This window comes from Vitis riparia, chromosome 18 (genome assembly GCF_004353265.1).
Source record: "Vitis riparia cultivar Riparia Gloire de Montpellier isolate 1030 chromosome 18, EGFV_Vit.rip_1.0, whole genome shotgun sequence".
NCBI classification, from domain to species: domain Eukaryota; kingdom Viridiplantae; phylum Streptophyta; class Magnoliopsida; order Vitales; family Vitaceae; genus Vitis; species Vitis riparia.
The window spans coordinates 33,499,798-33,515,850 of NC_048448.1; the positions used below are offsets into that span (position 1 = coordinate 33,499,798).

Consider the following 16,053-nt stretch of genomic DNA (forward strand, 5'->3'; position numbering starts at 1 on the left):
TATATAAAAAAAATTATAATCTATAAAAGATATTTTTCTAAATATAAATATTATTTCAAACTTAAATTGAAAATTAAAGCATTCTAGTCCAACTGATATTGGGAGGCTCAAAATCTGGCCAAAAAACTTGGAGGGTCCCACCTTGATTATGGAGGCACGGGCACCCACGCCCGTGGATCTTCTCTCTATAAATGGTTTAACCATAAGCGGATGTTTTCATTGTTTCATAGATTACTTGATCGATTATTTTCTAGGAAACGAAAAGAAACAGAGAAACCAAACACTGATGGACGGGAAAGGACAAGGACTAAATGGCGTTTCTGCTGAAACCCTCATCCCTCTTATCACTCCATACAAGTTGGGCAAGTTCCAGCTCTCTCACAGGTGCAATCTCTACTTTCTCGCTTGATTTTCTCCCATTTTATTTCATATTTTCTGTTTCTGCTTGTTGGGTGTTGCTGGATTTTGGGTATTTTGCGAGAAAGATGGAATTTGAGGGGACATTTATGTCGTTTCGGTCATGGGTAACGGAAATTTTTTAAGGTTCAGAGTTTTCATTTCTTTCTCGTTGAGCCCTTATTTTCAGCGTCTCACATTGAGATTGTTCATGAATTTATGAAGCCAGAAATTAGTGAAATGTGGGAGAGTGTTGCATTGCCTTTGAATTCCAGGCCGAATGCTTCAATCAAGTTGTTGAGAGTGGTATATGGGTTGTCTTTTTCCCTTGTATGCCAGTCTATATGCTGCCAATCAAGCCTAGCTGGGCTTGGTTTCAATCATGGCCAAACTTGGTCTCTTCCATTTCACAATCATAGTAAAGATGTTTTTTCCAATTTTTTTTTCTAAGTAATCAGCCTTTAATGGAGACTATAAGCGTCTACATTGAATGCACATGACCTATTTACCATGTATAAATAGAAGATAGTTATCATAATAAAAAATTAGAATGAAAAAAAAATGCAAAAAAAAAACACATTAAATGTTATTTTAAAAATATTTTTTAGAAGTATTTTTGTTTTAAATAGTAAATTTAAATAACAAATCATATTATCATTATATATAATAATAATAAGGATTAAACCCAAAATTTTGATTTAAAATTTGAATGTCAATATTTACAATAAATGTGGGGCTCACATATTATAAATGTACAAAAAGTGATGTGTTTTAAATACTTTGAATTTTAAAACCTTTTAGTTGAAGGGTATTTTTGGTATTTAAGCCTATTATTGACTTTCCTCAAAGTTATCCAAAGAGACCACCCTTCCCAGTATATGAATATGGAACAATATTAGGTATAGATAGTGCGCAGGATCTTAGAAAAACCATAGAAAATTGGGAGCAATCTTTAAATTCAGCAGGAGTGGTAGTATCCTTTGAAAACCAACAAGAAATTTATGAATTTTGTAAAAGCACCCTTAGAGGAACTGTACTACAATTTTTTAGAAACATGGAACAAGAAAACAACAGTTATTTTCAAGAAGTCAGAAATAATTTTAGCATATCTGTATTTATAAATCTAATAAAACTTTATTTTTTAGGAACAACACAAGAAGATGTAAAGGAACCTGCAATATACCTTCATAAGTTAGAACAATGGAAGGATGATGTCAGCAATGACGACATTGAAGCAGTAAATGCGTCTTCAACTACAAAAATTAAATGTGGCAGTACAAGTTCAGAAGCAGTAAAAACATCCACAAGCCACGTATTATGCAAGAAAAGAACAAGAGAAAGAGACAAGAAGGAAGAGAAGAACGAACGGATGAATAAACAAAAGTCAAAAAAGTAAATGTCTTAAAAGTCTTTGTATTTATACCAAATCTTTGAACATCGTAAATATTTTTCCTACCATCCAACCACTTGAAATTAATTCTCACCTGTATTCTCACCTGTCACTTGTAAATGCTTTGCCTATAAATTAGTGGTAGAAGTGTGCCCAAGAGTATGTGGAAAAAAAGGTGTGTGCAAAGTTGTTTGTAAAGGAAGCTCCATCTTCAGCCTTGTACATTCATCAGCAATCAATAAGAAAGTAAGAATTTTCTGTTAAATTTTTTGCCTTCATTTAAATTTATTATGTATTTTTCTTACCCTTAGGGGGTAAAAAAATTACATTGCAAATTAAAGCACTCTAGGTTTTTTATTTTTTATTTTTAAGCTGAAAGATGTTGCACGCAACTGATTTTGGGAGGCTCAAAATCAGACCAAAAACTTGGAGGGTCCCTCCTTGATTATGGAGGCACGGGCACCCACGCCCTTGGATCTTCTCTCTTCAACCACGGATGCTGTCATTGTTTGATAGATTCCTTCATCGATTATTTTGTAGGAAATGAAAAGTAAAGAAAGTGAGAAACCAAACACTGATGGAAGGGAAAGTACAAGGACTAAATGGCGTCTCTGCTGAAACCCCATCCACGAAGGTGATTTTTCTCCCTCTCCGTATTTCTCTCAGTCATTGTCTTAATCATCTTGACGAGCCGACAAACAAAATTTCATTTTCTTGCTCCCTTCTTTTCGAGTAGTGTAAATAGACACAAGATAAGCTTTTGTGTGTACAGCCTTCTGTGGGTGCTCAGCTTGTGAGGAAAACAGTAGTGGCTTTTGCGTATAGTACTTCTGAGAAAGCCCTTGGGTTTCTCATTGGCCTGTGCTCGTCTACTTTGCTTGTCTGTTGATTTCCTTCACTATCATCTTTTAGCTTTATTCCTCCATCTCCGCTCATCTGCAGATAAAGTGCTTGGTACAGAGTTGTACAGTTTTCGGATCGCCGCGGCGTCTGCGATATTAAAGGTATGGTGGTCCTGGAGAATGGGTGGGGTACAGCTTTTTGAATTTTTTTGAGGGTTATTAAATTTTGTTTTGCGTTTTTCTTGATGAGCAGAGGTTGAGACACACGCTAGCTGCACCATGATGAGGACTATCTTGTCTGCCTGCAAGCAAGCGCAGACGCCCCTACTGGATATTTCAGGGCTCAACGTGGAGATCTTCAATCCACGGCGCCGGAAGGAGAAGGTGGTGTTCGTGATAGGAGCCACCGGCACGGGAAATCGAAGCTTTCGATTGACCTCGCGACGCGTTTTCCAGCTGAAATCATAAACTCCGACAAAATGCAAGTCTACAAGGGCCGTCACATAGTCACGAATAAGGTGACAGAGGAGTGTTGCGGCGTTCCCCACCATTTGTTGGCGATAGCTGATACTATTACCAACATCACTAGCCATCCAATCTATCACCGCTCGCAACCGCCATCCCATCATCGCCAGTGGCTCCAATTCATTCATTGAAGCTCTAGTGACTGACGTCCCTGAATTCAAATCAAGGTACGAGTGCTGCTTCCTCTGGGTTGACGTCTCATTGCCTGTACTTCACCACAGTGAACGGAACCGGAACCGGAACCACAATGTTGGGCACACAGTCTTGGTGGTCAGGAAGCAGCCGACGATGTCCGTGCTCGGCCATGCCACGTGCTTCTCCCACTCTTCCACTTCGTCGTCCCCCCGTTTTAGGAAGGCTTTAGTGGCGTCAAGGCGATGTATTTTCCATCCCCTGATGTTCTGCAGCCGGTGAATTTTGTCTAATTGGGAACAAGCTAGTTTACAGGTGTTCTCTTTGATTTTGGCAATGGCTTTTCTCAGATACTGAACTGCAATTTTACTCCTAACAATTCTTTCGCTTCTCAGAAACTGATCCATTTCCGGAACTCCAATTGCCCGCCTGATTCCCCATGAGTAATCGGCCTCCGGGTCGAAGATTCTTCTTACTTCCTCCACCAACCCGCCTCCACCATCCGATCAACTCGCTCTGATACAAAGCGGTGAACCCAGAGGAAGCAACACTCGTACCTTGATTTGAATTCAGGGACGTTAGTCGCTAGAGCTTCAATGAATGAATTGGAGCCACCGGCGATGATGAGATGGCGATTGCGAGCGGTGATGGATTGGATGGCTAGTGATGCGTGGCGGCAGAAATCCATGGCGGTGAAGTTGGTAATAGTATCAGCTATCATCAACAAATGGTGGGGGACGCCTCGACACTCCTCCTCTGTCACCTTATTCGTGACTATGTGAAGGCCCTTGTAGACTTGCATTTTGACGGAGTTTATGATTTCAGCTGAAAAACGCGTCGCGAGGTCAATCGAAAGCTTCGATTTTCCGGTGCCGGTGGCTCCTATCACGAACACCACCTTCTCCTTCCGGCATCGCGGATTGAAGATCTCCACGCTGAGCCCTAAAATATCCAGTAGGGGCGTCTGCGCTTGCTTGCAGGCAGACAAGATAGTCCTCATCATGGATCAACGTATGTCTCAACCTCTGCTCATCAAGAAAAACGCAAAATAAAATTTAGTAACCCTCAAAAAAATTCAAAAAGTGTACCCCACCCATTCTCCAGGACCACCATACCTTAAATATCGCAGACGCCGCGGGGACCCGAAAACTGTACAACTCTGTACCAAGCACTTTATCTACAGATGAGCGGAGAGGAGGAATAAGGCTAAAAGATGATAGTGAAGGAAATCAACAGACAAGCAAAGGAGACGAGCAAAGGCGTGTGAGAAACCCAAGGGCTTTCTCAAAAGTACTATACGCAAAAGCCACTACTGTTTTCCTCACAAGCTGAGCACCACCCACAAAATGCTGCACACACAAATGCTTATCTGGTGTCTCTATTTATATTACTCGAAAAGAAGGGACAAGAAAAATCAAATTTTGTTTATGATTGAGACAATAACTGAGGGAGAAACATGGACGGGAAAGTACAAGGACTAAATGTCTCTGCTCTCAATAATAAAATTAAAATCTTTAATTTTAAAAAATTAAAAAAAAAAAAGAATATGTTACTTTGTTTACCATATTCAACAAGAAAATGCATGCACATGGTGGTTCTTGTGGCCTTCCTTGAGATTCAGGTTCTGGGTTCAAGTCGCATCGGATTTGAATAAGAATGAGGAGACCTTTATATACATAACTCCTCTATGTTTGCACATGGATTAAAGAATGGGCTTGCAAATAGCATAAAGGATTCGGCTTTTGAATTGGGTCCTTTAAAAGAGGGGGTAAAAGGCCTGAATCAGGCTGGTTTAGTGGGCTTGTGAGTGAAAGAACATAAGGGACCCGGTTCATCCGGTTTACCAATTCAGGCGGTCTGCAGTCCTTTGAAAGGCCAAACGGTCCAAAAGGGAGGACCTGTTAAAACCATAGTTTTTTTAGATTACCGATTACCCTGTTGTTTAGAAGTGTATATAGGCTGTGCCTGGTTTAGTAGTCAATCACACGCTATCGTATATTACGTACTCTCAAAGAACCAGCAAAGGGGGTCTTCTCATAGCAGAAGCAACAGAAGTTTCCGACACTGCTCAAGGGTAATAGCAGAAGATGTCATTTTCTGAAGTTCCATTCATTTTCTAAGGGGAAAATTGTGTTTTCACCCCGGCTAAACTTGGAAATTGAGCTAAAGTCCTCGTATCACTCACATTTAAACTCAAAACCTAATAAAAGAGTAGAAATTGAGAAGTAGGATATTATCTTTAAAAAAAATCCTTAAAATACTTTTAACTATTAAATGAAAAAACTAATCGGCTAACCTACCTTTCTCATTCATTTTTTAGCTCTTTCACCATTCTCTCACCGATTTATCAATGAAACCAAGTTGAATCATTTTCTAATTATTTTTTCTCCATCAGATTGAATATGAAAGATAAATGGTTAAAAATTATTATTACTAAATACATTTTTAAAATAAATAATTTTTAAATATCTCATCAAATATTATTATTATTATTTTTCAAACTTATATAATATATATAATAAATATTTTTTAAATACCTTGAAAACTTACATAATATATAATAAATATTATTATTTATTTCAAACTTATATTATTTCTTGTATATATTAAACAAATTTTAAACACCTTATAAAATATTAGTATTCTTTGTTTATTCTAATTTGCAAATTAGACATCATCAAATATTATTATTATTTTTTCAAACTTATAGAATATATAATAAATGCTTTTTAAATACCTTATCAAATATTTTTTCTTTGTTTCTTACTTACAAAATAATAAATATGTTTTACATTATTTCTTATATATATTAAATAATTTTTAAATATCTCATAAAATATTATTATTAGTATTATTTTCTAACTTGCAAATTAGGTATAAAGTGTTTATTATTTTTCGTATTATTTCAAAAATAGTGTAAACACTTACATGTTATATATATATATATATATATATATATATATATATATATATATATATATATATATATATATATATATATATAATTTATCAACCTTTCAATAATTTTGAAAGTGTAAATAGGGTAATTGAAAAAAATTAAAGTCTTCAAGATATTCAAAATTTCTCAAATCCAAAATTACCTAATCGCTCCCCATATAATCCTAAATATTTTTAAATAAAGATTTAAATATTTAAAAGTATTAAAATAAATATTTTCTTATTAAAGCAATTTTTTAAAGTAATAAGATAAAAATCATGAAATTTTCAAAACCATAATTACAAAAAATATTTTTAATTTTAAAACTAATTTCATAATTTAAATTAATGATTAAAAAAAATAAAAATGTTACAAAAATATTTTTGTTTATTTTTAATTCCATTTAAATATGATTTTTTAATCTCTATTGATAACAATAAAATTATGTTTATAAAGCTAAAATAGTAAAAATATATATATTTCATTTAGTTTACTTATAATGAATAATGAATAATTCAAATATAATTGATTGTAATTTTATTTTTTATGTGTTAATTATTGTAGGGAAGGTCTTAATTACATAATTTGGTAAAACTAAATAAATAAATCAATAATCGTCTTAATGTCAAACTCAAGTTGTTTAAATTGTTTAAAATTCGAATAAAACTTATTAGGAGCCTTATACACCCTTGTACGCTTAACACATTAATTTCAGTGTAATACCCTTGTATAATAACACAAATTTCACATCTCTATTAAGTTTTGTATTCATGTAGGTGTGTTAATCATGTTTTCAATTGTTTGGTTGAAAAAATAGTAGATAACTTAAGGTTAAAATTTTTTCTCCAAATATCATTATTTAGAAAAATATTGGAATTTGCATGTGAGAATTAAATAAAATGCATGACATAAGTGTACAATTCGTGTGATAAGAAAAATAAAGGAATGATTCAGGATAAATTGAAATCTTTCACAAAATGTAACCTTATACACCCTTGTACACTTAATGTGAGACTCTTGTACACTTAGTATAATACCCTTATACAATGACACAAATTTCATATCTATCCTAAATTATGTATTTACGTAAGTGTGTTTAACCATATTTCCAATGATTGAATTGAAAAAATGGTGGATGATATGGGGTCAAATTTTTTCCCCCAAATATCATTACTAGGAAAGTATTTGAATTTTTATATGAAAATTAAATAAAATGCATAACATAGGTATACAATTGGTGGGTAACAAGAAAAATAAAGTAATGGTTCAAAATAAATTGAATTTTTTCACAAAATGTAACCTTGTGCGTCCTTGTACACTTAGTACATTTCCCTTATACAGTTAATATAATACCATTGTACAAGGCAAGATTTGATTGTGGAAGAAAAGAGAACAAGATGGTCAAGCTCCTTGAAAATATTCTAGTTGAATGATTTCAATATGTTTATATATATATATATATATATATATATATATATATATATATATATATATATATATATATATATATATGAAAATAAAATATAAAGAAAAAATACTCTACCTTCTTTAGTGATTTAGTTAAAATTCACATTTTGGGTTTATTATCTAACGCATTTAGGTAGTGATTTAAGTGAGTCTAATCTCCAAAGTCAAGTTTTAAGTTAAGGGATCAAAAAAAAAAAAAAAAAAAAGAAGTAATAATTCAAAATATTACATTCTTCTTAGACTCATTGTCCTAATAAGGAAGGAAGAAAATTAAAAAAAAAAATTCAACTTTTTATTTTATAATAATAATAAAAAAAAACTTTAAAATACTTTTTAATATAAAAGAAAAGAAAATAGTGAATATATTTATTTTAAATAATATTTTAATCATTAAATTATTTACTTCTAAAATGTAAAAGATAATATTTATTTATTTAAATTAACATTTTTTAGAAAGTATTTCCAAAATATTCTTTAAATCATTAATATAATTTATGTTTATTTATAATTTTAAAATAGAAAATAATGTTAATTTTTCATCAATTATTTCTAAAAGAGTTTAAAAAAATAATGAAACATTAAAAAATGGTTAAATAAGAGAGAATCTAACGGGTAGTAGCATGTGAAAAGTGATAAAAAAAAAAAAAAAAAAAAAAGAATGAGTCAAAATGATATTTTTGTCCATTATTATCTTATGTTCTTGTAATCAATTACGGGTTATTGAAGAATTTTATCTTAATTATCAAGTCGAACTGAAAACACAATTCTCCCTTTTTCTAAATGTAAATAAACAAGATGTACTTGAACATATACTTTCTAGTGTTCTGATATTGATGTGCCCTTATTTTTTATTTATTTATTTATTTTTTGAATTTTCCATATTTTTAGGTAACCACATACACCAGGCATATGGACAAAAGGACAAGTTGGAGCATGGAAACCTATTGTAGATGCTGTTCTTCCTAAAGGCGGTTTCTCTTTTTTTCAGATTTGGCATGTGGGGAGGGTTTCAAACACGGGTGTGTTTTTTACTTACCATTTGCTGTAGATTTGAAAGGCATTCCTTAGCTTACAGCATGCAAATGAATATTGAAGAGTTCGTGAATTGTTGGGATGCATCCGACATGGAATCTTCTAGTTCTTTTTTTTTTTTTTCAAGCTTATATGATGACATGAACGGATTTTATTGAGAAATAAGGTTTATTTTCTGTTTGTTTCTAGCTCCTCTGATTTATCCATCCTATTAACTTTTTCAGATTTCCAGCCAAACGGGCAAGCTCCAATCTCTTGTACAGACTAGCCATTGACACCCCAAATCCGAAGCAATGGAATTGATGTTGACCAGTTCTCACCTCCCCGGCGGCTAACAACAGATGAAATCACTCAAGTTGGAAAGGATTTTAGACTTGCTGCAAGGAACGCTATTGAAGCTGGTATGTGATATTTTCAATTAAAATAAATTTTGGTGATGGTGAATGTTAAGCTAACCAAATTCAGTGAGGAAGTTAGCTAACCTATGTAACTATAACCATGGTCAGTTAGTAACTACAGTTAGTTGGTAACCAGAGTTAGATTCTAGAAGTTTTGATATAAAAACACATGTAAATCAATCAGTGTAAGAGAAATGAAGAACATTTTTTTTCACTCTTTCAGTTCCAGAATTTTCTGATACTCTGTTTTCTTCTTTATACTCTATTTTATGCTACAGTCCTGTCCTCTTTCTTTTCTTCAACAAGACATGGTATCAAAGCTCCATTGACACACGTCTAAAATGGTGACTGATTATATCAATCTCTTTGCACCAGAGGTGTCCTCAAAAGGACTCCAATCTTCGGCAAGAAACTCGTCGGAAGTTTCCTGAATTCTTACAAGACAAATTCTTCTACGCTTCATCCGATCTCGGTGAAGCTAGAGAGGAACAATTACATAATATGGTGATCTCAAGTATTACCAACAGCTAGAGCACATCGACTGGATCAAATTCTCATCGGTAAGCTACCAAAACCTCCAAGATTCTCTCAATGAACATCAATTAATTCATCTCAACCTACATCCAATCTAGAATATGATCAATGGATAATTTTAGACCAATTCTTGTTGAGTTAGATTCTTGCTTCCATTTCTGAATTCGTGTATGGTCATGTGGTTAATTGTCAAACATTAGCCAAAGTATGGAGTGTTCTTGAAAAACTTTTTGTCTCAAATTCAAAGGCAAGAACTCTTTAACTACGTTTCATGCTACAATCATTAAAGAAAGGTGTTCTAAGCATAAATGATTATGTGTTAAAAATGAGAAACATAATAGATATGCTCTCTACCTCAGGAAAACTTATACTAGATGAAGATTTAATTCTTTACATTTTAGGTGGATTAAGACCAGAATTTGAAACAATTGTTGTGAATATTACGTCTAGATCTAAGGCAATTTCTCTACAAAAAGTCCATTATCTGCTACAAAGTCATGAAATTCATCTTGAGCAACTCTCAGTAGCCTCTGTTATTGATATTCCACCAGTAGCACATATTACAGTTGGAGGTGTTCAAAATTCTAACACTAATGATTGATAGTTCAAAGGCTCAAGCAACAGAAATTTTCATCTTAGAAATGTACATAATCCACAAACTTCAAGAATTGTTTATCATGTGTGGAAAAATGGAACACATTGCTGTGAAGTGCTTCCACCATTTTGATGTGTACTTCCAATCTCCACCACGTGCACAAAATCAACAGTTTTCATCTCTTCATCAACCACAACAACCTCAACATCGACCACCTCCACTGCAACCTCAAATGCAGCCTCAAAGTCAACCTCAATATTGTTCCACAAGGCCACTAGTACCATCACATTCAATTCAGAATTCACACCAACAACATGATTCAACAAACTCATCTCCTCATGCCTATATTGTTGCTCCGGATCTTAACTCAAACTCTTCATAGTTCGTTGACAGTGGTGCTACTCACCACATGACCACTGATTCCAATACTCTTGATGTCTTTGATCACTACTCTGGCACATGTAATGTTGTGGTGGGAAATGGACAAACACTAGATATATCTAGTGTTGGTCATACTTCTTTTCCTTCACGTAAATCTTCCAAGTCATTACATCTTACCAATGTACTTTATGTACCTCAATTTACTAAGAATCTAATCAGTGTAGCTAAATTCACTCAAGATAATGATGTTATCCTTGAGTTTGACTCTCATTGTTGTTTTGTTAAGGACAAGAAGTTCAGAGAGATATTACTTCAAGGCAACCTTAAGGAAGGCCTATATCAGTTGGATATCTCCAAGGTCTCATCTAACCGACAGTTTGCAGGTTTCTCTGAATATACAAATGCGTTCTTACCTTTTCTAGCTACTACTCCATCTACCATCAACAAGAAACCAACTACTTCATCTATTGAATATAGCCTGCAAGTAAATAAAACTGAATCTACAAGATGTGTAGAAGACAACAACACGAGTGTTGGACACTTGTGGCATCAAAGACTAGGTCATCCATGCAACAAAACCGTGTCTCTAGTACTTGACAGATTAGGCATTAAGTCCAAGCTCCAAAATGAACTCAGTTTTTGTACTGCTTGTCTTTTAGGCAAGGCAAAACAGTTTCCATTCCCTATTACTATTAATAAAACACGAGTTCCATTTGAACTAGTTTTTTCCGATGTGTGGGGTCTTGCACATACAATTTCATGTGATGGGTACAAATATCACATTGCATTTGTAGATGTTTTTACAAACTATACTTGGATTTATCCCATGCAACAAAAGTCCCAAGCAACATCAATTATCCTGTAGTTCATAGCGTTGGTTGATCGACAATTTCCTACCAAACTTAAGTGGCTACAAACAGACTGGGGTGGAGAGTTTCGTCTCCTTCAATCTCTTTTGCAGAAGAAAGGCATCCTCTTCCGTCATCCTTGTCCTCATGTTCATCAATAAAATGTGAAGGTGAAATGAAAGCATAGAGGCATTGTAGAAATTGGCTTGACTTTGTTGGCTAAATCTCAATTGCCATTTACTTTTTGATGGCATGCCTTCTCTATAGCAACTTACCTTCTCAATAGACTACCAAACTCTGGTTCTCCATAGTAAGACTCCCTATGAACTCTTGTTTAAATCCTCACCTGATTTTTTATTCTTGAAGACTTTTGGCTGTGCTTGCTATCCGTATCTCCGACCTTACAAAAACCATAAACTAGAATATCAGTCTACTCAATGCACATTCATTGGATATAGTCTCTCCCATAAAGGATACCTATGTTTGCATCCTTCCGGGAAAGTTTATATTTCAAGAAGTGTTATTTTTTATGAAAAAACATTTCCCTATTCATCTCTACCAATGAATGATTCCAATCCTAATCCACACACTTCATCCACATCTTTCACTATACCTCTTTTACAAACCATGTCACAGACCTCTTCGCATCCTTCCATGTGTCCAGCTACATCAAAACCAGTGTCCTCCTCTGTACCTTCACCTCCTATTTCAGCTTCCTCCCTTCATCCCATGACTACTCATTCAAAGGTGGGTACATTTAAACCCAAACTACTCCCATACCATATTACATACCTATCTATTTCCATTTCACCCTCAGACCAACTTCCTACCACTGCCAGTCAAGCATTGAAAAATTCCAACTGGCACATAGCTATGGTTGAAGAATATCAAGCCTTAGTTCGAAACAATACTTGGACCTTGGTTCCCTTTCATCCATCCATGAATCTCATAGACAACAAATGGATTTTTTGTGTCAAATATAATTTTGATGGTACCATCCAATGCTACAAGGCTAGACTAGTGGCCAAAGGGTTTCAACAATATGCAGGTGTGGAATTTACTGATACTTTCAGTCCAGTGATCAAAGCTTCTACTATTCGAGTTATATTTACATTGGCTGTAACACACAATTGGGAGATTTGGCAAATTGATTTCAACAATGCCTTCCTCAATGGAGAAATTGCAGAAACTGTTTATCTTTTCCAACCAGTTGTATTTGTTAACACATCTCATCTCCAACATGTTTATAAACTACAAAAAAACATTATATGGTCTTAAATAGGCACCACGTGCCTAGTTCCACAAGCTCAGGGAAGCACTCCATACCTGGGGGTTCATTTCTTCCAAATCAGATATGTCTCTGTTTATCTACAAGCATAATGGCAATTTTCTTTTGTAGCTAGTCTATGGTGATGATCTACTTATTACAGGCAACAATGCTCCACTTCTTCAACTCTTATTCAGGATCTTCAGAATAGGTTTACGTTAAAAAATCTAGGCCTTGTGAAAGATTTTCTTGGGTTTGAAGCTCTTCGCACAACAACTGGTCTTCATCTTACACAGTTAAATTACACGGTTGATCTCCTCACTAGGATTAATATGCATTCAGCTAAACCAGTTCCTATTTCCATGAGTGCAACCCTCAAACTTTATGCAGCTTCCGGCCCTGCATTTTCTGATCCCACACTTTATAGAAGCACCATTGGTGTTCTCTAATATTTGACTTACACAAGACCGGACATAGCGTTTGCTGTAAACAAACTCAGTCAATACTTGCAGCAACCTATTGAGCTCCATTGGACAACGTGTAAAAGAGTATTACAATATCTCAAGGGTACAGTTCATCGTGGACTGCGTTTCACTCTGACTTCATCTCTGCATCTTCAAGTATACACCGACGTAGATTGGGCAAGTTCAATTGATGATCACCGTTCTACAACTAGCTACTGTGTGTTTCTTGGCCCTAATCTTCTCACATGGAGCTCCTATAAACAGTCTAAGGTTGCAAGATCCTCAACCGAAGCAGAGTATCGCACCCTCGCTCATGCATCAACTGAAGTAGCATGGCTACATTCTCTTTTTTCAGAACTTGGAATTTCTCTTGTCAACACACTTGTCATATGGTGTGACAATTAAGGTGTCGGTGCCTTGGCTGCTAATCCGGTATTTCATTCCCGAACGAAGCATATTGAAGTGGATGTCCATTATGTTCATGAGCAAGTGCTAGATAAAAAACTAGTGGTATCTTATGTTCCTTTTGTAGAACAAGTGGCTGACTTGTTCACTAAGCCTTTGTCTATTCCCAGGTTTCAGTATTTGCTAACCAAGCTCAACCTTGCTATCGCTCTAGGTTGTGCTTGAGGGGGGTGTTAAGCTAACCAAATTTAATTAGGAAGTTAGCTAACCTATGTAACTATAACTGCGGTCAGTTCGTAACTACAGTTAGTTGGCAACCAGAGTTAGATTCTAGAAGTTTTGATATAAAAACACATGTAAATCAGATCAAGAGAAGTGAAGAACACTTTTTCACTCTTTCAGTTCCAGAATTTTCTGATACTCTGTTTTCTTCTTTATGCTTTGTTTTCTGCTACAGTCCTGTTCTCTTTATTTTCTTCAGCAAGACAGTGAAAAACATTTGATTAGCCAAGTCATAGCATTTGAAGGTGCAAGCCCATTATCATGCATGCTCAGTTAAGAAAATGGCAGCCATCCCACCATTGAATTATGGGATTTTAGTCTTAGGATTTCATGAATGAAGCCACTTCAGTTTCTTACTCCTGTTGGAGCTGTCTGCCTTGAAAATTATTGAGTCCCTACCAGTAACAGATATTTGAACTTCTTGTTCTGCAAAACGATTGTAGTGATGGTATTGAACCATTTCGTGGATGTAGTTTCCCTAATACTAAACTGCACTTGATTTGGCCCTCAATTTCTTTCATGCAATAACATTGCTTGTTCAATATGTAGGTTTTGATGGAGTCGAGATCCATGGGCTCATGGCTACCTGCTTGACCAGTTCATGAAAGACCAGGTCAATGATCGAACTGACAAATATGGTGGATCCCTAGAGAACAGATGCCGGTTTGCTTTGGAAGTAGTTGAAGCTGTTGCTGATGAGATAGGGGCAGACAAAGTTGGAATAAAGCTTTCTCCATGTGATACTTATGGAGAAGCTGGAGACTCGAATCCAAAAGCTCTAGGCCTTTACATGGCTGAATCCTTGAATAAATACGGGCTTCTCTACTGCCACATGGTTGAACCAAGGATGGAAACACTCGGAGAAAAATGTGAATGTCCCCATAGTCTTTTGCCCATGAGAAAAGCTTTCAATGGTACATTCCTTGTTGCTGGGGGGTATGACAGAGAAGATGGGAACAACGCTGTGGCAGAGAATCGCGCAGATCTTCTTGTGTATGGGCGTTGGTTCTTGGCCAACCCAGATCTTCCAAAGAGATTTGGGCTCAATGCTCCTCTCGACAAGTACAACAGAGAAATTATCCATTTCTTGAAGATACCGAGTAGATTCTCAAAGGTGCAGGATTAGAACTTGAATTATTTTTCAGTGATATAGCATCCTAAATTGTTTCCATAATTGTTATTTTCTTTCAGATAGTTTCCACGTTATTGTAAGAGTGCCACAAAGAATATAGAATTTAAGGACCATCCTGCAGGATAATAAAGGGATTAATTCCCATAATTATGCTTGTGTTGATATTTAGTTTCATGTTGATGCTAATTCCTGCCCACCTTTCCAAATTTTAATGCTAATAAATGGGCCGTTTCCGCCAGCCCAATGCATCTCCAGCAGCCCACATAAAGGCTTGTGTGGTTGTACAAGCACGCAAGTGCTATCTCTGATCGATGTGGGATTTAGACACTTCTTATATTTAAAAAATTAATTGAATTAAACGGTCCACCCGCAGAAGAGGAAGAGGCGGAACCACCAAACTATTACCAATATATATATATATATATTATAAATTAATTAGAATAAAATTGTTTTAAATAAAATAATTTTAATTATAGTATGTTTTCCATAATAATGCAATATAAATTAAATATAAATTTATAAATAAAATTATCAACATTTTAAAATAAAAAATATTTATACTTTTATTATCATTTCTTTTATGTTAGTAAATACATCCAAATTATATAGATTTATATAAAATTTATTTTTAAATTTTGAACATTATTGTTGAATGTCATAATTATATTATACATATATTAATTTCTATAACAAAATAACATAAAAATGTCCATTATTACTTTTTCAATAATTTCTTAGAACATTTATCAATACTTTTAAGAATTTGATTAATTTTTGTCTTATCAATATTTTCTATCAAAATATCCACTGATATTTCTCGACACAAGACATATCCTAATACATTTGTAAAAACTGATATTTTAATCTGTGTCACAAGACACACTTCATTATTTCTATAAATGTTGTACAACTCTCAAGATGAAACACTGTTTAAATAAATACGACTTAAATTAAACAAACTTAATATTAATGACCTTGATCAAATATCAACTAAAAGTAATATTTCAAATAAAACTCAATAAGTT

At 34.5% G+C, this 16,053-nt stretch overlaps 1 long non-coding RNA gene and 2 pseudogenes across 1 annotated transcript; 2 read left to right on the forward strand and 1 right to left on the reverse strand.

Annotated features, from left to right (window-relative positions):
* The first annotated feature begins 244 nt into the window (after window positions 1-244).
* On the forward strand, window positions 245-2,918 carry LOC117906962. The gene is made up of 6 exons (XR_004649931.1): window positions 245-384; window positions 1,542-1,788; window positions 1,926-2,032; window positions 2,327-2,420; window positions 2,729-2,790; window positions 2,882-2,918. It is a non-coding gene; the product is annotated as an uncharacterized LOC117906962 (long non-coding RNA).
* A 435-nt stretch (window positions 2,919-3,353) lies between these two features.
* On the reverse strand, window positions 3,354-4,285 carry LOC117906961 (annotated as a pseudogene).
* A 588-nt stretch (window positions 4,286-4,873) lies between these two features.
* Window positions 4,874-15,022, forward strand: LOC117905750 (annotated as a pseudogene).
* Window positions 15,023-16,053: the final 1,031 nt, after the last annotated feature.